This window comes from Erinaceus europaeus, chromosome 17 (genome assembly GCF_950295315.1).
Source record: "Erinaceus europaeus chromosome 17, mEriEur2.1, whole genome shotgun sequence".
Lineage (NCBI taxonomy): Eukaryota > Metazoa > Chordata > Mammalia > Eulipotyphla > Erinaceidae > Erinaceus > Erinaceus europaeus.
This window is the reverse complement of record NC_080178.1, coordinates 14,353,064-14,380,201: the sequence shown is the minus strand read 5'-3', so window position 1 is coordinate 14,380,201 and position 27,138 is coordinate 14,353,064. Positions and strand designations below refer to the sequence as shown.

Here is a 27,138-nt window from a genome sequence, read left to right as displayed (position 1 = left end):
ATTAGGGAGCTACTCTCTTCCCTGATCCAGCTTTCTGTTCCTTTTCCAGCCATGACATCATCTCCCCAGACAATAACTTGGATCCACCCGTATATCAGATGTCAGCCTCAGGGGGAAAAAAGCCACCAGGTTCCAGATGCTAGCAGGATACTGACCAGACCTCCCTGGACAGACAACACCACCAATGTGTCCTGGAGCTCCGCTTCCCCAGAACCCTTCCCCACTAGGGAAAGAGAGAGGAGGCTGGGAGTATGGATCAATCAGTCAACGCCCATGTTCGGCGGGGAAGCAATTACAGAAGCCAGACCTTCCACCATCAGCATCCCACAATGACCTTGGGTCGATACTCCCAGAGGGATAAAGATTGGGAAAGCTATCAGGGGAGGGGGTGGGATATGGACTTCTGGTGGTGGGAACTGTGTGGAGTTACACCCCTCTATCCTATGGTTTTGTCAATGTTTCCCCTTTCTCTAATATTTTTTTAAATATTTTATTCCCTTTTGTTCCCCTTGATGTTTTATTGTTGTAGTTATTGTTGGTGTTGTTACTGTCACTGTTGGATAGGACAGAGAGGAGGGGAAGACAGAGAAGGGGAGAGAAAGACAGACACCTGCAGACCTGCTTCACCGCCTGTGAGGCGGCTCCCCTGCAGGTGGGGAGCCGGGGCTTTGGGGCTTTACACAGGCTCGTGCGCTTCGCGCCATGTGCGCAATGTTTCCTGTTTATAAATTTTTTTTAAGTCTTGTCTATAAGAAGAGACCACAATGTGGCTCAATTCTGACAAGTGTTGGGGTGAGTCTCAGGTATGCAAGTTCTGTGCTCTATCAGACTGAGCTATCTCCTCAGCTCTTTGTTTCTTTCCTTTTACTACTGTATCAATAGCTGGCTGAATGAAACAGTCATGCTTATTACTCTGAAAACCTGCAAGTCCTTCCCCATTCCTTAGTAACCAGAGAAAGGATTCACCGGGAAGCGTTCCTAGCTTATCCAGTTTGTCACCAAGCAAAGTTCCAACTGAGACTGGTACGAAAATGCAACAGAATTTACCCTGAGAAACCAAGCTACCTTTCCTCCCGCGAGAGTTGTAGCAAGGAAATAGTAGTTGCCACCAGATTCTAATCCAGGTTCCCGGGCATGTTACAACTCACACTGGGTAGACTCTACCTAAAGAGCTAGTACAATAAATGAAACGACGCAACAAGTGAGTAGGACTCCAGGCTGAATGACAAGATGCTAGCTACTATTTGGCTCACTTGCAAAATAGGAGTGGTTATGGAGAGTAAATAAATACACTCAAATACTCGAAAGACCTCCTTTCTAGTCTCATCATTCCCAGAGTAGCTCCCTCCATCATAAGTTGCTTGCTCCACACCAGGCTTGTTTTCTCATGTCTCCAGCAGCAGAGATAATACTTAACACTTTCCCTGTGGGGGGTGCATTAGAATCTCATTACCCCACCCCCAGACACACACGCACACTCACACCAGCTGCTGGCTACTATTTTCATGATTCAGACTTAAATTTAGGGCTTCTGTCTTTTTATAGACGAGTCATTTAGTTATCCTCTCCCTGACCCAGTCGAAAGTTTATAAACAGACCTCTACCTAATCTCCCTCTCCACTGGACAGCCCCTGCTCATTCTTTCATTAATAACACTCCCACCCCAATTTTTGATTTTGTTGTAGTGGCCCGAAAAGTGACACAGCAGCTGTTGTGTTGGACTTGCATGCATGAGGGCCTAAGTTCAAGCCCTGTCACCACATGTGCCAGAGTGATACTGTGATTTTCTTTCTTCTAATCGATCAATAAATAAGCCTTTTAAGCAATTAAAAAAATATTTTTGTTTGTTTGTAACAGCCAGTTGGGTGGCTCAGAGGTAGAGGTCTGCATTTGGAAATACGAGGTCCCGTGTTTGATCCCCGGTTCTGCATGTCAGTGGTGCTCTGACCTCTCTACTAGAATAAATGAAACGACCATTTTAAAAAAATTAATTAATTAAAATTAGGGAATCGGGCGGTAGTGCAGCAGGTTAAGTGCACATGTCGTGAAGCTCAAGGACTGGAGTAAGGATCCTGGTTCGAGCTCCTGGCTCCCCACCTGGAGGGAGGTCACTTCACAAGCAGTTAAGCAGGTCTGCAGGTGTCTTTATCTCCCCCTCTGTCTCCCCTCCTCTCTCGAGTTCTCTGTCCTATCTAACAACAACAGCAATGACAACAATAATAATAACAACAACAAGGGCAACAAAATGGGAAAATGGCCTCCAGAAGCAGTGGATTTGTAGCGCAGGCACTGAGCCCCAGCAATAACCCTGGAGGGGGAAGAAAAAAAAGTGGCAAAAACACAACCATTCTGAGTGTGGGGGTGGGGGGTGACTCAGGTGTGAAGTGCAAAGTTTGTACATCTGGGGGTCCGGGTTTGATGCTCAATACAACCTAACTGGGCAGTGAGTGCTCTGCTGTCTCTCATAAAAGCAAGCTCAGCAACACCCAGGAAAGCACATATTCCCACGGTCAAGGGGACGTCCCCTGGGACACACAGGCCCAGGTCCAAGCACTGAGCACACCACATGGGGGCACGAAGGCATCCAGACAACTTCCAGTGCTACAGTCTCTCTCCCTTTTTGAGAGAAAGATACAGAGTTGAGGACAAGAATAACCTAGACTATCATTAAAGCACTTAAAAAGTTTAATTCTGGGACCAAGAGATAGTTTACTTAAAACAAAGACCCAGCCAGGTTCAAGCCCCCAGCACCACATGGGAAGACCAGCTTGGCACCAAGGAGCTATGCTGCAGAATCTCTCATTTCTCCCTGCTTCTTCCTATCTGAAATTAAAAGGGAAAAAAAAATATTAAGAGCAATGGAATACAAAGCTTCAGTGGCAATTAAAAAATTAAACAGACTAAAGCATAATTCTATTTTCTCCAACTGGTTGTTTTGCCTGCAGGGTTATCGGTGGGGCTTGCTTCAGGCAGAACAAATCCACTGCTCCTGGCAGTAATTTTCTCTTCTGACAGAGAAAAATGGGAGGTGGGGGGGTGGAGGTGGTGCAGAGAGGGAAGGTCCCTGATCTACTGGGTCTCCTGTTTAGTTAGGATCTTCCATATGACTATATATAGCACCTAAGCAGTATTTCTTCTTTTTTATTATTATTACTTTTATTTATTTGATAGAGACAACCAGAAATTGAGAGAAGTGGGGAGACAGATAAGAGCGACACCTGCAACCCTGCTTCACCACTTGTGAAGCTTCCCCTCTGTATGTGGGGACCAGGGCCTTGAATCTGGGTCCTTGCACACTAATATGTGCGCTCAACCAGGTGCGCCACCACCTGGCCCCTTTATTCCAGTCTTTAGTTTCTGCTATTTCTTTGGCTGTAAAATTAGTTGGGGGAGGGGGGAGTTGGTTGGGTGGTGCTAGAAGTAGCAATTACAAGTTTGTTGCAAATCTGTATCTTTCTCTGGGCAAAATTTACTAATTTTTCTATTGTTCTAGTTTGATTCCAAGGTTCCCAGCATAGCAAAGTTAAATATTTGCCTAATGGCTTTTGTCCTTCACAGACACAAAAAGGCTAAATGTTCAGGTGTATTGCTAGAGTGGTGCTTTGGCTTCTCTCTTCTTGTTTCATAGGTAATAACTCTCATTTATACCAAATGAATAGTTTGAGTGTCAGGAAAATACCATGGTGGTATGCAGAAAAGCTTAGGGGGCGGTGTAGTCAGAGAACGCAAAGTTTCCTACTGAAGTTCCCTACTGAGTACCGTAAGTGGGAGCTCAAAAGCAAGAGAAAGGCTTCGCTACAATGCACTCATCCAAACACAAGCCCAATGACTATTTCTCCTGTAATACTTAATGTGTACTGACTCAAACTTAGCGTGTTTAGAACACCAGTTCCTCCTTCATTTCACACCCTGCCGTAAGACCAAGTCCGTTTCATCTGGTGAGTCACCACTGCTCCTGTCTCCAAATGCATTTGCTTTCAGCCCACTTGAGCAGCTCATCAGGGCTACACCATATGTTAGTACCATGTAGGCAGAATCGGATTTTTTTTTCTAAAATACTGTCAGAATAACTTTTAAAATTATCTTGTAATCTTGATGTCTTTGAAGTGTTATCTCTGTAATACATAACATTCTGGAAATGATTTCATAATTATTTTTCTGAGCACTCAGAGATGACTAGCATTCTCACCCTATGTTTCAGATAAGAAAACTAAACAGGGTTAAGTGCACGTGGCACAAAGCTCAAGGACTGGCTAAAGGATCCCGGTTCGAGCCCCCGGCTCCCCATCTGCAGGGGAGTTGCTTCACAAGTGGTGGAGTAGGTCTGCAGGTGTCTATCTTTCTCTCCACCTCTCTGTCTTCCCCTCCTCTCTCCATTTCTCTCTGTCCTATCCAACAACAACCACATCAATAACCACAATAATGTTAAACAAGGGCAACAAAAGGGAAAACAAATAAATAAATAAAATGTTTAAAAAAAAAAAGAAAAAGAAAACTAAAGACAGGGAGTTGGGAGGTGGCACAGCGGGCGCAGCACAGGTGGCGCAAAGTGCCAAGAACTGGCTTAAGGATCCCGGTTCGAGCCCCGACTCCCCACCTGCAGGGGAGTCGCTTCACAAGCGGTGAAGCAAGTCTGCAGGTGTCTATCTTTCTCTCCCCCTGTCTTCCCCTCTTCTGTCCATTTCTTTCTGTCCTATCTAACAACGACAACATCAATAAAAACAATAAAACAAGGGCAACAAAAGGAAATAAATAAAAATAATTTTAAAAATATTTTTAAATGAAAACTAGAGAGAATGGATTAAGTGATCCAGCTACGCAGTCAACCTACAAGACTTGTATTTTCTGGATTCACAGCATTCTATTTGGTAAATTCAATGTGTAAAATGCACGGGGGTAGGGGGAGGCCGCGCACTGGCGGTAGCACACTGGGTTAAGTGCACACAGCTCCTCACCTGCAGGGGGGGGGGGGGGTCGCTTCACAAGCGGTGAAGCAAGTCTGCAAGTGTTTATCTTTCTCTCACCCCTCTCAATTTCTCTCTGTCCTATTCAACAGTGGGAAGAGGAAGAAAAATAAAGAATAAAATAAAAAAAGACATCCAGGAACGGTGGATTCGTAGACCCTGGAGGCAAAAAAAAAAAAGGAAAGTAAAGGAAAAGGAAAATCTCAAATTCATGCTGTTGGGTACTTTTATACTTAAAAAATGGCTGATTTACATATTAATGAAGGGGGTGAGCAGAGGATATCTTTAGCAAATGTTCTGCTGGGGATCAAACTTGCCAGATATTCACATACTTTTTCTCTTTTCGTGCTTTGCCTGAAACTTGTTTGGAAACTGCTACCACAGTTGAACCAATAGTATATCGCATATGAGCTGGAAACTTCCATCATGTGAAACTACCCTAGCAGCACAAGTGATGTTCATGCAGCTTTGAACTGTAAATCTTACAGCTGGCCTATTTACAGAGTTTGGAGCTATTTCCAATCACTTAGCTGTATATCTATGTGTATACTTTCTTCAATCAACCTTTCCTGCCAGACAGAGTGCAACATTAGCTGAATTCCAGTAAGAAGGCAAGGGACAGGGTGAGATAATATGTCAAAACAAGTTCTATAAATACAGCTTTTGGCCTAGTATCTCAAAAAGGAATCAAAACAGCTTCAAGCTTAAATAGAAAATCTCACAGACTTCTTGAAGGCTCTTGCGAGCAGAAGAGGCCAGGAATCTAGAATCGTGTCTCTCACACCCCATTTTAACTCTCTCTCCTAATCTCAATGGGAGGCATACCAAATAACAGGTATTCCAATGAGCATCTCCACACCATCTCCCTATCATCATCAGTGTGCCAATATCCTTTCAATGAACTCACTCCACCTCTTGGACAGACATGCCCAATACTCACAACGAGCAACAGTCCTTTGAACTAATCTAGCACCTAACTTCCATTATCTCCAAAGCCCATGACCAAGAAGCCAAGAGTCCTGCCTGTACCATCTGTTCCAATCTTACCCCAAACACATGAGCACTCATGCAAGATGCTTCCATATGGTCTTGTCTTGGGAGGATTATTCTCAATTATTGGAAAGGAGGAAACTTTATATTTAATTTATTTTTTTTAAGGTGTACTTGTTTACCTATTTTCCTAAAAGAGATGCCAGAACACTGTTCAGCTCTGGCACAAGGTGATGCCATGGAGTGGACAGCGAGCATCTTCGCAAGTCTTATGCTGTAACACTGAGATATCTCCCTTGTTATATCTTTCTATTTTTAATTTTATACTCCCATATAACCAGAAAAATATTTCTGTAGGATTGTTTCCTGAAATAAATTATATACCAGAAAGGACAAAATTACACCTTTGCTTTAGCTAATCATGGAGTATGTAACATAGCCTAATTCTCTGAGAAGGCAAAAAAAAAAACCCTAGGACAAACTCTAAGTAGCTCTCTCTACCACTGTCACTTTTTAAGAAACAGCTTTCAATTATCCTGCTTTCATCACTCTCAAAACAGGCTCCTAAAGGTATTCTCTCGTCTAAATACCCACTAATGTGATCTCTACCATCTCCTTCCAATCACTCCTTTAAAAAAGGGGTGGGGGTGGGGGGGTCAGGTGGTAGCGCTGCGTGTTAAGTGCTGGTGGCACAAAGTGCAAGGACAGGTGTAAGAATCCCGTTTCAAGCCCCCAGATGCCCACTTGCAGGGGAGTCGCTTCACAGGCAGTGAGTGAGGCAGGTCTGCAGGTATCTATCTGTCTTTCTCTCCCTTTTCTGTCGTCCTCTCCTCTCTCCATTTCTCTCTGTTCTATCCAACAACAATGACAACAACAAGGGCAACAAAATGGAGAAAATGGCCTCCAGGAACAGTGGATTCGTAGTGCAGGCACCGAGCCCCAACAATAACCCTGGGGGGGGGGGCGCGACACTGTTCTACAAAATTGAACATATCAGTGATTTGATTTCATCTTCACAAAAATATGCTCTTTATAAAATGAGAGATCTATCAATCAAAACCGAAATTAGAGAACATCCATAATATTACTCAGACTACAGAGAGCTCAAATAAAGGCCCAATCTCTCTTCTTTATGTCTAGTCTTTTTTCAGAATGTATCTCTTATACTAGAAAAACACACAGGACAGTATATATCCAAGGCTTGGGAAAATCTGCTATTAATCTGAGACATCAGGACACAGCCAAAACCTACCAGTAGAGTTGATTGTTTCCGTGTCAAAAATACTTTTGTGCTATTCAATCACATTGTCTAAGATAGAATGACATTTCCCCAATATTCCACTGATAGAACTCAACCTAACAATAATTCTCCCATGATTCTTTTGAAATAAAAGATTGGCTATCTTGCTACATTCACATTTTTAGTTAACGAACAAGACAAAAATCTCCCTTTTACCCCCAGCGCTGCCCCCATGCCCTATCTCCTAAAGATGTGTCACACAAGGAACAAGAGTTAAAGAAGCTAAGATTAAGCCAGGTGGTGGTGCTCCTGGTTGAGCCCACAGGTTACACTGTGCAAGGACCCAGGTCAAACCCCCAGTCCCCACCTGCAGGGGGAGAGCTTCGCGAGTGGTGAAGCAGGGCTGCAGGTGTCTCTCTCTCCCTCTCTACCTTCCCCTTCCCTCTGGGTTTCTGGCTGTCTCTATCCAATAAATAAAGATAATTAAAAATTTTTTTAGAAAAAGAAGCTAAGATTATTATCAGTTGGTTTTGGTTGCTGTCTGCTCTGGACAGCAATGGGGGGTGCCTGTGCAAAATAGGGGTGGACACACAGCACCCACAGTACCAACTTCCCCCCAGTACAGGTGGGGCCAGGGTCAAACCTGGGTCACACACGTGGCAAAGCAGCTACACTATCCAACTGCATTATCTTAAAACCCTAATTTTAGTTTCTCTATCTTCAGTACTGGCACTAGCAGAGATACTCTAGTACTATCGGGAACGCTCCACGAATCTACTATTTGTTTTGCACTTCCTTATCATCAGTAAATGAATTAATTAGCCATGGCCTGCAAAACCAAAGTCATAGAGACACTTCAAAGGAAATTCAAAAATGAAACTAAGCAGTGGACAAGGTGCAAAACAGATTCCTAAGTAAGTCAGAGGCTGAAAAATACAAGAGCAAATGGCTGCACAGACCTCTGCATCCGTCCACCCAGTCAAAGGAATGGGCTGTCTCAGTGTGGGCATTTCTTCAGCACTGAAAGGCTCTCTTCCTCGTTGGTCACAATCGCGAACATGTGCAGAGAGCGGTCTCATCCCTTCTCAGCTGACAGGTTCTATTCCCAACTCTGCATGCTTATGACTCATGGGCAGTGGAGGAGGGGAGGAATGGACAAAGCATAATGTAGAAACAAATTTGAATTTAGACTAAGTTGATCAAGAACGAAGGATTCATTTCCACCAAATTAGAATACCTCACAACAAACCAAGAAAGCTTTTAAAATGCAGCACAAACACAACACTCTTCTTTGAAAATAGCTTGAAATCTCTCTTCATATCATTTCCCTTTAAAGACATGACACCAAAAATCATTTCAAGTCCTGTAGGGCCAAACCTTAGAGAACTCTGTGAATCAGTGCAGACAGAGCAGGGGTCCTGCAAAGCCAAAGCAGCAGGCTGTTATTTCCTACATTTCCTTTCCCAACTAATGGTCAATCTAGAGGATATGGCCCTAGACAACCTCACCATCGAAGAAGATATATACTGGGGACACAGTTAAGCACACATAATACGAATCACAAGGACTGCCACAAGGATCCCAGTTCAAGTCCCTGGCTCCCCACGGGGGGGGGGGGGGGGGAGTGTCCGCTTTCTATCCCCCCCTCTCTATCAGTTTCTCTCAGTCCTACCCAACAACAATGGGTAAAATATAATTGCCAGGAGCAGTGGATTTGTAGTACAGGCACCAAGTCCCAGCAATAACCCTGAAGATAGATATATGGAGAAAGAGACAAACATATATATATATATATATATATATATATATATATATATATATATATATATAATGTCTTTAACTTTATACTCACACTTTATATCAAGAAATTTAGGGGGCTGATCCTTTCATATCACCATATGCAAGGATCTGGGTTCAAGCCCCTGGCTCCCCACCTGCAAGTGGTAAAACCTTTCTGCAGGTTATCTATCTTTTCTCTCCCTATCTCCCCAGCCCTCTCAATTTCTCTGTCCTGTCAAATAAAAATTGAAAGAGGGAAAGAAAAGGAAAAAAAGGAAAAAAAAAAAAAAAAAACAAGACACCAGGAGCCCTGGATTCGTCATGCCTGCACAGAGCTCCAGCCATTGATGACCCCAGAGGAAGGAAAGGAGAAAGGAGGGAAGAGGGGATGGATTTATATGCATGGGGGAGAGATAGAGAACACAATAGTTATGCAAAGAGACTCTCATACCTGAGGCTCTGAAGTCCCAGGTTCAACCCCTTGTACTACTATAAAATAGAGCTGAGCACTGATCTAGTAAATAAAAAGAGATTAATGCAAACTAAGGAGTTTATTTTTACCATTAGAGGCTAATCTTTGTGACATATATTTTTTAAATGGGAACACTACAACATTATCAAACTAAGTTGTTTTGGTTTTTTTTTTTTGCCTCCAGGGTTACTGCTGGAGCTCACCATGAATCCACTGCTCCTGGAGTCTATTTTTTCCCCTTGTTGCCCTTGTTGTTTTTTATCATTGTTGTTATTGATGTCGTTGTTGTTGGATAGGCCAGAGAGAAATGGAGAGAGGAGGGGAAGACAGAAAGGGGGAGAGAAAGATAAGACACCTACAGACCAGCTTCAACCACCTGTGAAGCAACTCCCCTGCGGATGGGGATCTGGGGGATGGGGACCTGGGGGCTTGAACCGGGATCCTTATGCCAGTCCTTGGCACTTTGCACCATGTGCACTTTGCACTTATCCTAAGAAACTAAGTTCCTAAAATAACTCAAAGCTCATTTCCAATACTACACTTATCTACCAGCTCTCTCTCTCTCTCTCTTTCTGTGTGTATGTATTTACTTATTTACCAGAGCACTGTTCAGCTCTGGCTTATGTTGGTGCTGGGGAGTGAACCTGGGACCTTTGGTGCCTCAGGCAGGAGAAGCTTTTTATATAACAATTAAGCTGTCTTCCCAGCCCAAAAAATATTAATAATGCAAATCTCACCTCTCAGGCCAGAGAAATTGCTAAGTGCGTAGAGCACAGGACTTACATGCCTAAAGCCCTGTGTTCAATACCGGATACCACATGTGGCAAACTGTTGATTTCTCCCTCTCATGAAATCAATACACACACACACACACACACACCACTCCATCTCAGAGATTCTGCATCATTGCCTACAATTTGTAAATAACAAAGCAAAGACAGGTTACCTCTTTCACTTGAAAACCCAATCCCCCAAAGAAATGTACAGACTGACAGAAGGACAACAAGGAAAAAGAAAGCCTGCAGACCCTGGCTGAGCCCCGAGCAGGCCAGAGCCAGTATGGGTGCACGGGGCAGTCACACCGCCCAGCTAGGGGGTTGCTCCTGCTGTTGCTGTACAAATATAGAAAGCTGAAAAGTGGAACAGCAGCTTCAGCAAAACAGATTCTGTTCCATGCTGAGAGGGAGGAGCAAGGACCTAAAAAGCTTTACCCATACATGGTCGCTAAAGGGGCCCCTTAGTGAAAGCCCAAGTATCTCACACACAGGCATTCTGTTCTCTTGCTCCTGAATACACACACACACACACACACACACACACACACACACACACACACACACACACACACACCACGCTGGTACTTGAAGAAAGGCTTGAGAGATTGTTTCAGCCAAGGAACTTCTCAATAATTTCAATAACATACACCAAGGATATTTCTCAACTATGGGAAACAGAAAGGACATTGTAAAAATTTTACTAGGTCAGATTCTTAACAGATGAGTAGTAGCTGTGAGGCTGCGTTTATCATTTAAATTCTGTGATCTGACATGCTAAAGGAGCTATTCCCCATTTGTGTGCACAAGTATTAACCCTCACTGAACCCCTGCTGTTTTTAGAGAGAGTATCATATCCCAAATCTCAAGACCACTTTGGGGGGGTCTCTGTTTTTTTCTGATTGGCATAAGTTAAAAATAAGCACTCAAATAATTTTCAAAATTTACTTCCCAGCATAGTGTCTTATGTAAAAAAAAAAAAAAGCCAAAGGGGGCCAGATGGTAGGGGTCACTTCACCATTATGAAGAGTTATCTCGGGAGTCAGGCAGTAGCAGCACAACAGGTCGAGCACAGGTGACGCAAGGTGCACGGACCGGCAGAAGGATCCCGGTTCGAGCCCATGGCTCCCCACTTGCAAGGGAATCACATCACAAGCGGTGAAGCAGGTCTGGAGGTGTCTAACTTTCCCGTCTTCCCTTCCTCTCCATTTCTCTTTGTCCTATCCAACAATGACGACATCAATAACAACAATAACTACAACTAGAGCAACAAAGGGGAATAAATAAATATTAAATTTTTAAAAAAGAGTCATCTCAAAAAGAAAAAAATCATCTCAGACAAAATTTTCTGTGGTCCGGGAAGTGGCATGGTGGATAATACACTGGATTCTCAACTATAAAATCCTGAGTTCCATCCCCAGTAGCACATGTATCAGAGTGATATCTGATTCTTTTCCTTCTCCTATCTCTCTCTTTCTCATGAATAAATAATTTAAAAAATTTATTTTATGAGTTTAGGATGATTCTACCAGCGCCTCTAACGTCAGGTACACGTTTTAAAAAAGTAAGCTTACAATATCCTTCTAGTTTAATCCTACAGCAAAGAAAGTAATGAGACAGGTACAGCAGAGGAAAAGAATAAGGGAAAAAAAGAGCACAGAAGACTGAAATCACAGAGACTGGCAATAAGCAAACCAACAAGTTACCCATCTGTCAGCTTGGGAGTCGGGCAGTAGCGCAGCGGGTTAAGCGCACATGGCGCAAAGGGCAAGGACAGGCCTGAAGATCCCGGTTCGAGCCCCCGGCTCCCCACCTGCAGGGGAGTCGCTTCACAAGCAGTGAAGCAAGTCTGCAGGTGTGTCTATCTTTCTCTCCCCGTCTTCCACTCCTCTCTCCACTTCTCTCTGCCCTATTCAATAACAACCACAATAATAACTACAGCAATAAAAAAACAAGGGCAACAAAAGGGGATACTTTTTTTTAAGTGGGGATAAAAAAAGAAAGAAAAGAAAATTCACTGCAATCTTCTCAAATGGGGTGTACAGGATCATGTACGTTCAACAGCCCTAGCAGCCTCTTGGTCTGGCCCTGCCAAGGCAACCGCAGACAGAACTCAAAATTCAGTTAAGTGCTGATTTTTAAGTTGATGAGTCTGTGTGTCACGCAAATGGTGTTATAAATATCTAAAGGCCTCTCAGAATAAAAGGCTCCCACCCCTGCTCTAAGACAAAAGAAAAAAATGTCTGTTTCTGGACCATTTAAAATCCAAAATTTGTAGGTTCGCATGGCAACCCGACATCACGTCACACTGCACATGCTGTAGAGAGAGCATTAGAGGTTTAACTAGTAAACTCAAAATGTGGCATATGTGCCATGTGGGCGACAACAGTATTCTGGGAACTTTTAAATCTTCCAACTTTTATTTTGCAGCCGCAAAGATGATATAATAGTTTAGTATGCAGAATGTACAAGCTTGAAGAGGTAGGAGAACAAAAATAGAAGCCAAGAGATGAAAGACAAGAAAATTCAGGTTATCAGGAAAAGTTTCTGAACATGGCTCTCCCCCACTGTGAATCAACTTGTAAATGGAGGTCTAAAAAATGACACTGCTAATGAGGACATATATCAAGACAGCATTTGGGCCATGCTTTAGAACCAACAAATCGGGAGCACGGTCACAGACAAAACTGTGGGGTAAGTCTGGAGAGGCTGGTGGCCTTTCTCTTTATTGTGAGTTTTTGCAATGTAGTTGTTTAGAATTAAGACCCGGGGCCAGGTGGCGGTGTACCTGGTTGAGTACACATTACAATGTGCAAGAATCCAGATTCGAGGCCCCGGTCTTCACATACAGGGGGAAAAGCTTCACAAGTGGTGAACCAAGGTTGCAGGTATCTCTCTGTCCTTCTCCCTATCTTCCCCTTCCCTCTCAATTTCTGGCTGTCTCTATCCAATAAAAAAAATAAAATAAAGATAATAATAATAATAAAACATTAGAACTGGGGGTCGGGAGGTAACGCAGCAGGTTAAGCACACATGGCACAATGCGCAAGGACCAGCAGAAGGATCCTGGTTCGAGCCCCCAGCTCCCTACCTGCAGGGGAGTCACTTCACAGGCGGTGAAGCAGGTCTGCAGGTGTCTATCTTTCTTTCCCCCTCTCTGTCTTCTTCTCCTCTCTCCATTTCTCTCTGTCCTATCCAACAACGAACGACATCAACAACAACAATAATAACTACAATAAGGCTACAACAAGGGCAACAAAAGGGCGAAAAGAATGGCCTCCAGGAGCAGTGGATTCATAGTGCAGGCACTGAGCCCCAGCGATAACCCTAGAGGCAAAAAAAAAAAAAAAAATTAGAATTAAGACCTAGAATGTTCCTAGCCATGACCAGGGAATGCGAGCTCAGAACTACAGGGATGCAGAGGTTACAGAGGCTCCTGTGCTGAATAGGTCCAGATAAAAATCAGTAGAGTTTAGAGTTAACAGTATTTACATACTTTTTCCATATTTGAGAGCTACTTACTCTCTTCCCTGATCCAGCTTTCTAGTCCTATTTCCAACTCTGAAACCATCTCCCTAGACAATACCTTTAGCCCACCTCATGTTAGCTGTCGGGCTCAGGCAAAAATTAGTAAAGTCATGGGTCCCTTGGAATATACCTAAACTCGACTTCCTAGCTTCTTCCAGCATGAAGGCCCCAAAGTTCAGCTGCTATATGCTTACCTTTAGGTTCCTGACTATTAAACTATTTTTCCTGCTTCATATATTTAAATAATATTTTGATCTCTTTATTGGGGGATTAATTGACAGTTGATAGTAAATACAATAGTTTGTATGGGCATAACATTTCTTAGTTTTCCACATAATACAACCCCCACTAAGTCCTCTGTCATCTTTTTCCAGGACCTATATACTCTCCTCGCCACCCACACCAGTCTTTTACTTTGGTGTCATGCACAAACTCTTAATGCTTTTCAGCCACCACACTGCAGATGCTACCATGATGTCAACCTGACACCCCTAGGTAGATGACCACACCAATGTGTCCTGGAACCCGCCTCTCCAAAGTCCTGTCCCACTGGGGGAAAACAGAAACCAGCAGGGAGTATGGATTGACCTGCCAACGCCCATGTCCAGTAGGGAAGCAATTACGGAAGCCAGATCTCCACCTTCTGCACCCCATAATAATCCCGAGTCCATATTCCCAGAGGGATAAATAGGAAAGCTTCCAATGGAGGGGGGTGGGGAGCAGAACTCTGGTGGTAGGAGTTGTGTGGAATTGTACCCTCCTTATCCTATGGTCTTATCAATCATTATTAAACCAATAATAATAATTTTAAAAAGAAATGGGGATGGCAGACTTTTCTGTCACTTTATATCTCACTTGCTTTACGAATAAAGTCAAAGCATTCAGTTTTCATATATATTTACATCAGAGTTAATGCTGGAGCTCAGTGCCCATAAAACAAATCCCCTGCTCCTGGAAGGTAGAATGTATGTGTGCGCGCGCGCACACACACACACACACACACACACACACACACACACACACACACACACACACACACACTGAGATGGAAGGGGGAGAGATGGAGAGTAACATCTGTAGCTGGGGCTTGAAACCCGGTCTTTGAGATACTGATATGTGTGTCCTAGCAGGTGTACCACTACCCAGCCCCAAAACACCCCGTTTTCTTCTCATCTACTAAATAATCCACGTGAGGGATAGCTCCAACTATCTACTCATAGGAACTGCATATGATTCATGCATTTCTTCTGAAAGATTTGAAGAGGCTATGATAATGCTACCTACCCTAAAGTGACATTTCATTTTTTTAAACATTTTTAAATATATTTTTATATTTATTTATTCCTTTTCATTGCCCTTTTTTGTTGTTGTAGTTACTATTGTTGTTACTGCTATTGTTACTGTTGGATAGGACAGAGAGAAATGGAAAGAGGAGGGGAAGACAGAGAGGGGGAGAGAAAGATAGACACCTGCAGACCTGCTTCACCGCTTGTGAAGCAACTTCCCTGCAGGTAGGGAGCCAGGGGCTCGAACCAGGATCCTTACACCGGCCACTGAGCTTTGCACCAAGTACGCTTAACCCACTGTGCTATCGCCCGACTACCCTAAAGTGATGGTTTTTGCTATGTTCCATCGCTGGGGAGCCAGAGATGACCCGAACTGCCCCTGCAGCTCCAGACAGACTATGACCCACATAATCAACGACTGCCACCTCTCCAGATTCAAAGGAGGTCTCGAAACTTTACATCAGGCTCAACCTGACGCTGTTGACTGGCTACGGAAGAAGGGCAAACGCTAGAAGAAAAATTATCTTTATTTATTTATTAGAAAGAGACAGTCAGAAATTGAGATCAGGAAGGAAAACAGGGAGGGAGGGAGACAGAGAGACACCTACAGACCTGCTTCACCACTCACAAAGCTTTCCCCGTACGTGGGGGACCAAGGGCTCAAACCTGGGTCCTTGGGCACCACTAACATATGCACTCAATGAGGTGCACCACCACCCAGCCCCCCTAAAGTGATATTTCTATGTCATTCAAGTTATGGTGAATTTAATTTTTTTCAATTAAAAAAGCTTAGCTAAGGTATGACATTTTATCAAGGCAGTTAAAAGATGTGTCTATCTTAACTCTCTCAAAGGTTAAGAACCTCTAGAAAGGAGAGATAATGAAATTTATTAAACATAATGGTACAACACAAATAGGAGTAATTCTGGAAGTTAATTCTTTCACTGCTGTTATGAGACAGAGCTTCAAAAGCAAGAAAAGCTTCAAAAGCCATTCTCCTAAAGGCCTGGTCACCATACCCCACGACTTTCTGCTCCTCGCCTGGTGAAAAGATGTCAAATCCATCAAGATCAAGGATAGGGAGTCTGGCAGTAGTGCGGCGGGTTAAGTGCAGGTAGTGCAAAGCACAAGGACCTGCGTAAGGATCCCAGTTCGAGACCCCGGCTCCCCACCTGCAGGGAGGTCACTTCAAAAGTGGTGAAGCAGGTCTGCAGGTGTCCTTTTCTCCCCCTCTCTTCCCCTCCTCTCTCCATTTCTCTCTGTCCTATCCAACAACAACAACAACAACAACAACTACTACTACAGCAATAAAGCAACAAGGGCAACAAAAGGGAATAAATACATAAATATTTAAAAAAGAAAAAGGATAATGAGGGTTGGGCAGTGACACACCCAAAAGAACATGCACTTCATGGTGAGGACCGTGAGCTCCACCTGCAATAGGAAACTTCACAAGCAGTGAAGGTGGGTGGTGTGTGTGTGTGTGTGTGTGTGTGTGTGTGTGTGTGTGTGTGTGTGTGTGTGTGTTCGTTCCCTCTTTTTCTTCCCCCAACCCTTCCCTGGCCACCAGAAGCAGTTAGATTTGTCTTGTAGGTACCAAGTCCCAGCAATAACCCTGGTGGCAATAAAAAAATAAATAAAAACAAGGATGGTATAAAGTTTAAAGCTCCATGCAGCAGATAACTTTATATTGTGGTCATCAAAAAGAGATGGCAGAGAAATTGAAGTAGTCTCTGACTGCTTTGGTTTGGCCATAATAAAGCTGAAATAGGCTGGACATGATTTAAGTGCTATTAAATCTACTAAGAAAAAAATAAATACGGAAAAAGACTAGTGGTGATTTGGAGTGAAGGCTGGCAGCAGTCTTGCCCTATTCCACCACTTAATAGTTGATTGTCCCAAGTAAGTTCCTATCTTCATGGAGGTTCCAACATCAAGTATCCCTTTCCACAAAATGGTGGAGATATAACCAGGTCTTTTTCTTCTCCCCGCCACCCTTCATCTGTCTATCTCTCTCCCCTCCTGTCAGTGAAGTTGAAGGCTTTCTCTTATAACACATAATAATCCAGAATATTCTATTAGGAAAAGGCTTGTAAAAATAGTTCTATGTAAAAATTCACTGGTGAAATTAAGAACCAGAATAACAACAAAGTAATAAAATGTTTTAGAATTAGAGGAAAGGGTGCTGGGATAAAAGCAGGACTCAAGATATTTTTTCTTTTTTTTAGTATTTATTTATTCTCTTTTGTTGCCTTTGTTGTTTTATTGTTGTAGTTATTGTTATTATTGATGTCATTGCTACTGGATAGGACAGACAGCAATGGAGAGAGGCGGGGAAGACAGAGGGGGAAAGAAAGACCTAACCTGCAGACCTGCTTCACTGCCTGTGAAGCAAGATATTTTTCAAAGCAGGCTATACTTGCTAGTGACTAAAATATTTGATTAACTTAGTTATCTTGACTGCACAACAAGAAGTGCTGGTGGTCATGAAACTCCAGAATATTACAAACTCAGTCACATTTTCATTATAGCATTCTCTATCAGGTTAAAGTCAAAACAGAAAAAGACTGCCAACAGCATTTTCACATTAACTTTCTGGTAAGACAGAAAGATTAGGGAGTCGGGCAGTAGCGCAGCGGGTTAAGCGCATGTGGCGCAAAGCACAAGAACCAGCGTAGGGATCCCAGTTCGAGCCCCCAGCTCCCCACCTGCAGGGGAGTCGTTTGACAAGGTGGTGAAGCAGGTCTGCAGGTGTCTTTTTCTCCCCATGTCTATCTTCCCCTCTTCTCTCCATTTCTCTCTATTCTATCCAACCAAGACGATAGCAATAACAACAATAACTACAACAAATAAAACAAGGGCAACAAAAGGGAAAATAATAAATATAAATATATATATAATATTTTTTTTAAAAGATTAATATTGAACCCAAATTCACTTTTGGGTATGCCAAATTATCTGAGAAAAATAATCTGTGGTTTTAAGAAGCTGAAAATAGGGGTCAGGTGGTGTCGCACCTGGTTGAACGAACATGTTACAGTGTAGAAGGACCTGAGTTCAAGGCCCCTGTCCCCACCTGCAGGGGGAAAGCTTTGCAAACGGTGAAGCAGTGCTCCAGGTGTCTGTCTCCCTATCCTTCCCTCAATCTCTGGCTAGCTCTATTTAATAAAGATAATAATAAAAATAAAAATTACTAGTTTTGGGGGCCAGGCGGTGGCGCACCTGGTTGAGCACACATGTTACAATGTGCAAGGACCTGGTTTCACGTCCCCAGTCTCCACCTGCAGGGGGAAAGCTTCATAAGTGGTGAAGCAGTGCTGCAGGTGACTGTCTCTCACCCTCTCTATCCCTCCCTTCCCTCTCGATTTCTGACTGTCTCTATCCAATCAATAAAGGTATTTAAATTTTTTTAAAAACTAGTTTTTATTTATTCCCTTTTGTAGCCCTTGTTGCTTTATTGTTGTAGTTATTATTATTGTTATTGATGTCATCGCTGTTGGATAGGATAGTGAGAAATGGAGAGAGAAGGGGAAGACAGAGAGAGGTAGAGAAAAATAAGACACCTGCAGACCTGCTTCATCACCTGTGAAGCAACTCCCCTGCAGGTGGGGAGCCGGGGGCTTGAACCAGGATCCTTACGCTGGTTCTTGCAAAGATCATAGAACCTGGGAGAACTTCCAAGCCAAGGCATGAATCTCTTTGCATAACCACTATGCTATCTCTCCTACCCTCTAGCTAGCAATCTTAAACATTCTTACTACCTATCAAATAGTTCCAAAAGGAAAAATGAAATAAGAACTAAGAACCTACTGATAACGGCACACTGAAAACTCAACATCTAAAACTAACCCTACTGATTCCTTTATATTCAATCCTCAAAGTAAGAGTCTGGGAGGTGGTGCAAAGAATAAAGTATTGGGGGAGTCGGGCTGTAGCGCAGCAGGTTAAGCGCAGGTGGTGCAAAGCACAAAGACCGCCATAAGGATCCCGGTTCGAACCCCGGCTCCCCACCTGCAGAGGAGTCCCTTCACAGGCGGTGAAGCAGTTGTGCAGGTGTCTATCTTTCTCTCCTCCTCTCTGTCTTCCCCTCCCTCTCTCCATTTCTCTCTGTCCTATCCAACAACGACAACAACAATAACTACAACAATAAAACAACAAGGGCAACAAAAGGGAATAAATAAAAAAATTTAAAAAAAGAATAAAGTATTGGACTCTCAAAGCATGAATTCCTGAGTGTCAGCACTGAATGTGCCACAGTAATGTTCTGCTTCTCTTTCTTCTTTATTAATACATCTTTCAAAAACAGCTAATAGTAATTAAGTAAAACAATGGTTCTGGGGGCCTGGAGCTGGCTCAGGCATTAACAGTGCATGTACTACCATGTGTGAGAACCTGAGTTCATGGCCCTGGTTGCCATAAGTGGGAGCGCCGGCACAGGAAGCTTTCAAGAGATATGCTGTGCTGTCTTTTCGTTTCTCCCAGTCTTTGATCTAGGGAGGTGTCCACCAGGAATGGTAGAATGGTGCAGGCGGGAGTCGGGCCGTAGTGCAGCGGGTTAAGCGCAAGTGGCACAAAGTGCAAGGACCGGCGTAACGATGCCGGTTAGAGCCCCCGCCTCCCCACCTGCAGGGGAGTCGCTTCACAAGCGGTGAAGCAGGTCTGCAGGTGTCTATCTTTCTCTCCCCCTCTCTGTCTTCCTCTCCTCTTTCCATTTCTCTCTGTCCTATCCAACAATGACAAAAACAAGAATAACTACAATACAAGGGCAACAAAAGGGAATTAAATAAATAAATAAATAGTAAAAAAAAAAAAGAAGAATGCTGCAGGCATGGAGCCTCAGTGAAGTCCCGACAGGCATGGGAGAAAGGGAGGAAGGGGAAGAAAAGGGGTGTTTTAAACCCAAACATCACTGTTTAAACAACGATGAAAGCATTTACAATAGTCTGGAGGTGGCAGAGTGGGTGGAGTCTTCAATTCTCAGACATCAGGTCCCAGTTTCAGCACTAGCCTTGCGTTATGTGAGCACGTGCATGCACTCTCATTAATGAATAAATCAATTTGGAAAGAAAAAACCCCACAGGGATTCGGACTGTAGTGCAGCGGGTTAAGCACATGTGGCACAAAGTGCAAAGACCAGCATAGGGATCCCGGTTCAAGCCCCGGCTCCCCACCTACAGGGGAGTCGCTTCACAGGTGGTGAAGCAGGTCTGCAGGTGTCTCTCTTTCTCTCCCCCATCGTCCCCTCCCCTCTCCATTTCTCTGTCCTATCCAACAACGACAACATCAATAATAACTACAACAATAAAACAACAAGGGCAACAAAAGGGAATAAATATTTTTTAAAAGGGCAGCAAAAGGGAATAAATATATTTAAAAAAAGGAAAAAACCCACAAAACATAAAAATCTAAGACTTGCCTATTTGACTACTGATTTTGCTTTTAAAAAGAGACCTCTTTTAGGTACTCTTAAACCCACAATTTTATCTTTAAGTACTCAAAAGTACTTTGAGTTGAATAATGCATTTATCTTCTCTTTCCTCCCACCTACAGAGACTAGTTTGTTCCAAATATGGTTATCTTTTCAAAGCCTTAGGGCTTAGATGTGACATGATTTTTTTTTTCAGGAAAGTGTCATTGTAGGGGCGATAACCAAACTGACTTTTTTCCCCAATAGAAAGAAACAGAGACAGAGGGACAGAGGGATAGAGGGGTAGAGGGAAAGGGAAAGATACCACAGCACCAATGTTTCCTGCAGTGTAGTGGGAGGTAGGCTCAAGCCCAGGCTGCGCCCATGACAAAGCAGGCACACCTCTTCCCATTTTGTTGCCCTTATTGTGGTGGTTATTAATGTCATTGCTGCTATAGCTGTTGCTGGATAGGACAGAAAGAAATCGAGAGAGTTAAGACTATACTTTCAGGGATCATTTCTATAGTATGTTACTAGAGAAGTTCCTCTGATCGTGTAGGGCACCCGAAACCACAAGGAGGGGACGCAGCGAAAGAAAAAAAAAATCGAGAGTTGGGGAAGACAGAGAGAAGAGAAAGGCAGACAGACAGACGACACCTGCAGACTTGCTTCACCGCTTGGGAAGCGACCCTCCTGCAGGTGGAGAGCTGGGGGCTCAAACCGGGTTCCTTACTCCAGTCCTTGCACTTTGCGTCATGTGCGCTTTAACCCACCGCTGTGCTACCACCCAGCCCCCTCAACTGCCATTTTTTATAAGTGAAGGGGAAAAAAACAGCTTTAAGTGAGACATCCATGTAAATCTACCTTCTCTGCCAGCTCAACAGGAAGCCCTCCCCCACCACCCCACCATAGGAGGGAGGTAAAGATAGCGCCTACACAAGACTGGAGGGGATTCCTTGGCTGGGTAGAAGTTTCACTGAATGGCCACTAGCCTTAGAAACTGAGACTTCACTAGGAAAAGTAAAGGCATGGTAAATGTGACCTGTGGGTGGAGACCTCAGCATTATGTGTTGGAAAATTATACGGCTAGATTTCTGCTTTGGTGATGTGAACCCTAATAAGGCATTTCACCTCCCTCATTTGCAAAACAAACAAATAAACAAAAAAGGAGCACAGAAGAAAAATCTCTGAGCCTATGGTTTCTTCCTATGTCTGCCATGGCCACCCACACCTTCCTATGACTGCACCTTACCATAACTAGGCAGTTTTTTTTCTTAAAGCGTCTAATTAATGGCACACAGAAATTAAAACCCTTACATTTCTATTTCTGACTGGTGCAAATGTGCAACAGCATTTTATCAAGAAGTACTTAATGCCGCACAGTTCTTGATATACTGGCTTTTCTTTGAACCCCAGTGACAGTTACACAGTGACAAGTTGTAAGCAAGGAGGTTGTTACCATGGGGACCCACTAGGATGCCTGGGGGCGGATTCAACGAGCTTTTTTCCTTTCTTTAGTCAAAGGATTTTTTTGATGTTCTGGATCTGGCAATTCAGAAAGCCTGATCCAATCTTCCTTCACCAAGCTACCTTCAAATATATTCAGGTCTTACTCTCCCTACTCCTATTCATAAAAACAAGTAAGTACATCAACTCAATTAAGTTTAAGTGGTCTATATAAGCTGTCATTTATTTTCAAATCACCAACCATACTGGGTGAGTTATATTACTTAGTATTACTTTTATGAAGACTTAAAAGTTCTCCAAAGTAAGTTTCTTTCTTTTTAAACCAAAGCACTGCTCAGCTCTGGCTAGTGGTGGTGCAGGGGACTAAACCTGGCACTTTGGGACCTCAGGTATGAGAGTGTCTTTGCATAACCATTATGCTATCTACCCTGGCCCCAAAGCAAGTTTTTACAGAAAGTCAAGTGTCACTTTTCTACAGTTTCAAGAAATTTTCACTCCTCTACATGATTATACTAGAAATATGCCAGGCATGCAAAATATCATAAAACTGGTGACAAAATCAAAATGAGTTGACCACAATTAAGATTCCATGGCAGCCTGCTAAATCACTATGCGGTCAGGGAGGTGCACTGCCACTCCTCTGCCAGAATATACCTTAAGAAAACAGGTCATTTGCAAGTCTGATCAGTAGGTCTAGTCTGTTAAGGAGTAGTGGAGTAGTCAAAATTTAAAAAAAAAAAAATTTTTTAAGTCCTAAGTTCCCTGGGACAGTATGAAATTTCCACTAGATTTTAGCCCAGAACAAACTCATACCAAAAGTTAGTAAATAATAGTTGTACTTAATCTAGAACCTCTGCTATCCTAAACCTAATTTTAAAAGTAACACAAGAACAATTATCTAGAACCACCTAAAACAAGTCTCTCAGGACCGGGAGGTAACGCAGTGGGTTAAGTGCACATGGCACAAAGTGTAAGGATCCTGGTTTGAGCTCTGAGATCCCCATGTGCAGGGGGGTCACTTCACAAGCTGTGAAGCAGGTCTATATGTGTCTGTCTTTCTCTTCCCCTCTTGATTTCTCTCTGTCCTATCCAACAACGACAGCAGTAACAACAATAAATAAGTGCAACAAAAGGGAAAAAAAATTAAGAAAGAAAGGCTCCAGGAGCAGTGGATTTGTAGTACAGGCACCAAGACCCAGCAATAACCTTGGAGGTGTGTAAAAAAAAAAAGTCACCCTAGAAATGAAGTTTCAGGAGCCCTGTGTGAAAATTAACTTCACTGGGAGTCGGGTAGCACAATGGGTTACGCGCACATGGTGCAAAGTGCAAGGACCGGCGTAAGGATCCCGGTTCAAGCCCCCTGCTCCCCACCAGCAGAGCAGGGGAGTCACTTCACAGGCAGTGAAGCAGGTCTACAGGTGTCTCTGTCTTTCCTCCTATCTTTCCCTCCTCTCTCCATTTCTCTGTCCTATCCAACAACGTCAACAACAACAATAACTACAACAATAAGGCAACAAAAGGGAATGAATAAATTTTAAAAAAAGAAAATTAAATTCATGACCATATTAAACAAGTAGACAGCAGGGGATGGGTGGTGGCATGCCTGGTTGAACACATATGTTATAATGTGCAAGAACCTGGGTTCAAGTCTCTGGTCCCCACCTGCAGGTGGAAAGCTTTGTGAGTGGTGAAGTAGTGTTGCAGGCATCTGTCTAGTTCCCTATCACTCTCTTCCTCTCAATTTTTGGCTGTCTCTATTTAATAAATAAAGATACTATTTTAAAAAGTAAAAAAAAAAAAGTACAACAGAAGGGTCCAGGTAGTGACACACCCAGTAGAACACACACATTACAATGTCCAAGGGCCTGGATTCAAGCCCAGCGACAATCTGCCAGGGGGAAGTTCAGGGGCTGTGAAACAATGCTGCAGGTCAGTTGGTCAGTCTCGCTCTCTCTCCTTCTCCCCCCTCCAATTTTTCTGTCTCTATACAAATTAAACCATGTCCCTCTTTCTCTCTCCTTATCTCCCCCTCTTCTCTCTATTTCTCTTTCTCTATCCAATAATAAATAAATATTTTTAAAAGGTGTTATTTAGTGGTCTAGGAGGTGGCACAGTGGATAGAGCATTGAATCCTCAACCATGAGATCCCAAGTTCAATCCCCAGCAGCACATGTACCAGAGTGACATCTGGTTCTTTCTCTCCTATCATTCTCATGAATAAATAAACTAATTAATTTAAAAAGGTGTTATTTGGGAGCCAGGCGGTAGCACAGCGGGTTAAGCGCACGTGGCGCAAAGCGCAAGGACCGCCATAAGGATCCCGGTTCAAGCTTCTGGCTTCCCACCTGCAGGGGAGTCGCTTCACAGGCGGTGAAGCAAGTCTGCTGGTGTCTGTCTTTCTCTCCCCGTCTTCCCCATCTCTCTCCATTTCTCTCTGTCCTATCCAACAACAACGACATCAATAATAACTACAACAATAAAGCAACAAAGACAACAAAAGGGAATAAATAAATAAATAAATATAAAATTTTTTTTTTTAAAAAAAAAAGGTGTTATTTATTCATGAAAAAGACAGGGGCAGAGAAAGAACCAGATGTGGTACATGTGCAGCCAGGTATGAACTCAAGACTTCATACCTGAAAGCATTCTTTATCCACTGCACCACTAAATGAGGTCTTTACATGACAATTCCCCGTAAAACTGAAAGAGGGAGGGAGCAAGCGCACGTGGTATGCAAAGCACAAGCTCGATCCTGGTTCAGCCCCCAGCTCCCCACCTGCAGGGGAGTCGCTTCACAACGACTGTCTTCCCCTCCTCTTTCCATTTCTCTCTGTCCTTTCTTCTTCTAGTGTTTGCCCTACTTCCGTAGCCAGTCAACAGCGTCAGGTTGAGCGTGATGTAAAGTTTCGAGACCTCCTTTGAATCTGGAGAGGTGGCAGTCGTTGACTATGTGGGTCATAGTCTGTCTGGAGCCGCAGGGGCAGTTCGGGTCGTCTCTGGCTCCCCAGCGATGGAACATAGCGGCGCACCGGCCATGGCCTGTTCGATAGCAATTGAGGAGGGCCCAATCATAACGTGCTAGGTCAAAGCCCGGTTGACGCTTGCAGGGGTCTGTGATGAGGTGTTTGTTCTTGACCTCAGCTGACTGCCAGCTGTTTCCAAGAGACTGGAACAGAGAAGTTCAGTGTAGGCGTAGGGGACCAGATTGGGTGACGAGACGTCAAGCGTTGGACAGGGTGGGCGAAGATATCCGCGTATATTGGCAGGTCTGGTCGAGCGTAGACGTGGGAAATGAACTTAGATGATGCCGCATCCCGACGAATATCTGGCGGGGCGATGTTGCTAAGAACTGGCAGCCATGGAACCGGGGTGGAACGGATGGTTCCAGAAATTATCCTCTGTCCTATCTAACAACTACTACTAAACAAGAAAAAACAGTGGTCTGGGAGATGGCACAGTGGATAAAGCACTGGACTCTCAAGCATGAGGTCCTGAGTTCGATCCCCGGCAGCACATGTACCAGTGATGTCTGGTTCTTTCTCTCTCCTCCTGTCTTTCTCATAAATAAATACTTTTTAAAAATTAAAAAATAAAAAACAAGGGCACATTTTCCCATATATGAGGTCCTAGGTTTGAACCCATGGACAGCACTGGGGGTGGGGGCCACTTAGCAGTAGTATGCATATACATGAAGGTCCTAGGTTCATTCTCCAGTGTCACAGAAGCAAAGTGCATTTGACCACACAAGGAGTAGTCAACAAATATTAACTGTCTGTTTTGTGTAAGGCCTAAATATGTGCACTAGCTACAGACTGCAAACCTTTATTGATATACAAAATTCAGTTCAATACTGTACACACACATGAAGGCAAGATATTGCTTGAATAATTTTTCTGCAAAGTAAAATGTCCGGCTTAAAAAATATATGAATTTATGAGAGAGAATGGAGGGGTCAAACCAGAGCAGAGCACCACTCTGCACATGCAGTGCTGGGAATGGAACTCAAAACCTCACATACCTTTTATCTACTATGCCAACTCCTGGGACAAATCTTCTAGCTTATTCTACCCTGCAAAGGTATTCTTCCTGGTTGTATACAAATCATTTCAAAGCTGGGTCCTGTCTCTTATTAATTAATCCTCCTCATTAATATTACAAAGAAATTTTGCATTTCTCTAGAATAATCTTTCAACTTGACAGAACTCAAATGCTCAGAGGAAAAACAAGCTAAAGGCATTAAACTATCTTTCTCAAAGCTTCCCCTTCCCCCTCATTAACATTTTCAAACAGAAAACACAACTGTGATGCTATTCCACATCATTCATGAAGTGACTGACTTAGCCAAGACCAGACAGTCTCCATCCACTGGGCACACAGCCACTCACCACCACTCTTTGTTTAGAGTCTCAACTGCATTTCATCCACATTACTGTGTTCCCCTTGAGTCCATCAACTTTATTAAATAACCCAAAAACTAAAAACAAATGTGTTGCTTAACTAGAAGTTCCAACTCATGTGTTTGTTTCACAAAACACTCTCCTAGTTCACTTGAAGTTTCTTATCTGAAATTGCACAGTATACTATCAACAGACTGACATGTCTAAAAGAACACTTAATCATTACCAAAGTGTAAAAAACCAAGCCCTCAATCTTTGTCTGGAAGAGCACTGCACACAGCTATGAACTGTCTGCATGCCAGTCAGAATGGACTAATCAAGGCCCCAAGAAAACGAAGCCTGGGTGGGGGTGTTGTTGGGGAAGGAAAGTGAATTTCTACAAAGAGCCATGATCTTTGGCTTGACTACTCTAAAATGCAAATAGCTTAAGAACATTAGGCCGGAGTAGATAGCATAATGGTTATGCAGAGACTCTCATCCCAGAGGCTCCTAAATCCTAGGTTCAATCCCCTGTACCACCATAAATCAGAACTGAGCAATGCTGGTATAAAAATAAATAAATAAATAAAAAGCCATCAGGCAGAACTCTACTGTTTCGCAAACACACAATTGAAAGAATTCTGGAATATCTCAAGAAACTCAAAGGCTAAAAGTACAACATAGCAACACAGCCCTAGCTGGGAAGCTTCTGTATATGGACAGATGCCTCTCTCCAGAGCTCATTTCTTCTCATCTACACTTCTTTCTGGATCTACTTAATTCTCGTTCCCTGCAGTGGGCTTTCACTATTTCCACATGAATGCACCTGACCTTGGCTATACTCCAGCATCTGAGT

At 43.3% G+C, this 27,138-nt stretch overlaps 1 protein-coding gene and 1 pseudogene across 17 annotated transcripts in view; one reads left to right on the top strand and one right to left on the bottom strand.

The window, feature by feature from the left end:
• Positions 1 to 27,138, bottom strand: part of CELF1 (CUGBP Elav-like family member 1) — an 88,650-nt gene that overhangs the window by 49,255 nt on the left and 12,257 nt on the right. The window contains exon 1 of one of the 17 annotated variants that reach the window (XM_060176424.1): positions 10,392 to 10,412. The exons of the other annotated variants lie outside the window; for them this stretch is intronic. The gene's annotated coding sequence lies outside the window, so the exon portion shown is untranslated. Of the gene's footprint in view, positions 1 to 10,391; positions 10,413 to 27,138 lie in introns of those variants that run through there. 17 annotated transcript variants of the gene reach the window in all.
• Positions 20,935 to 21,055, top strand: LOC132534108 (small nucleolar RNA U3; annotated as a pseudogene).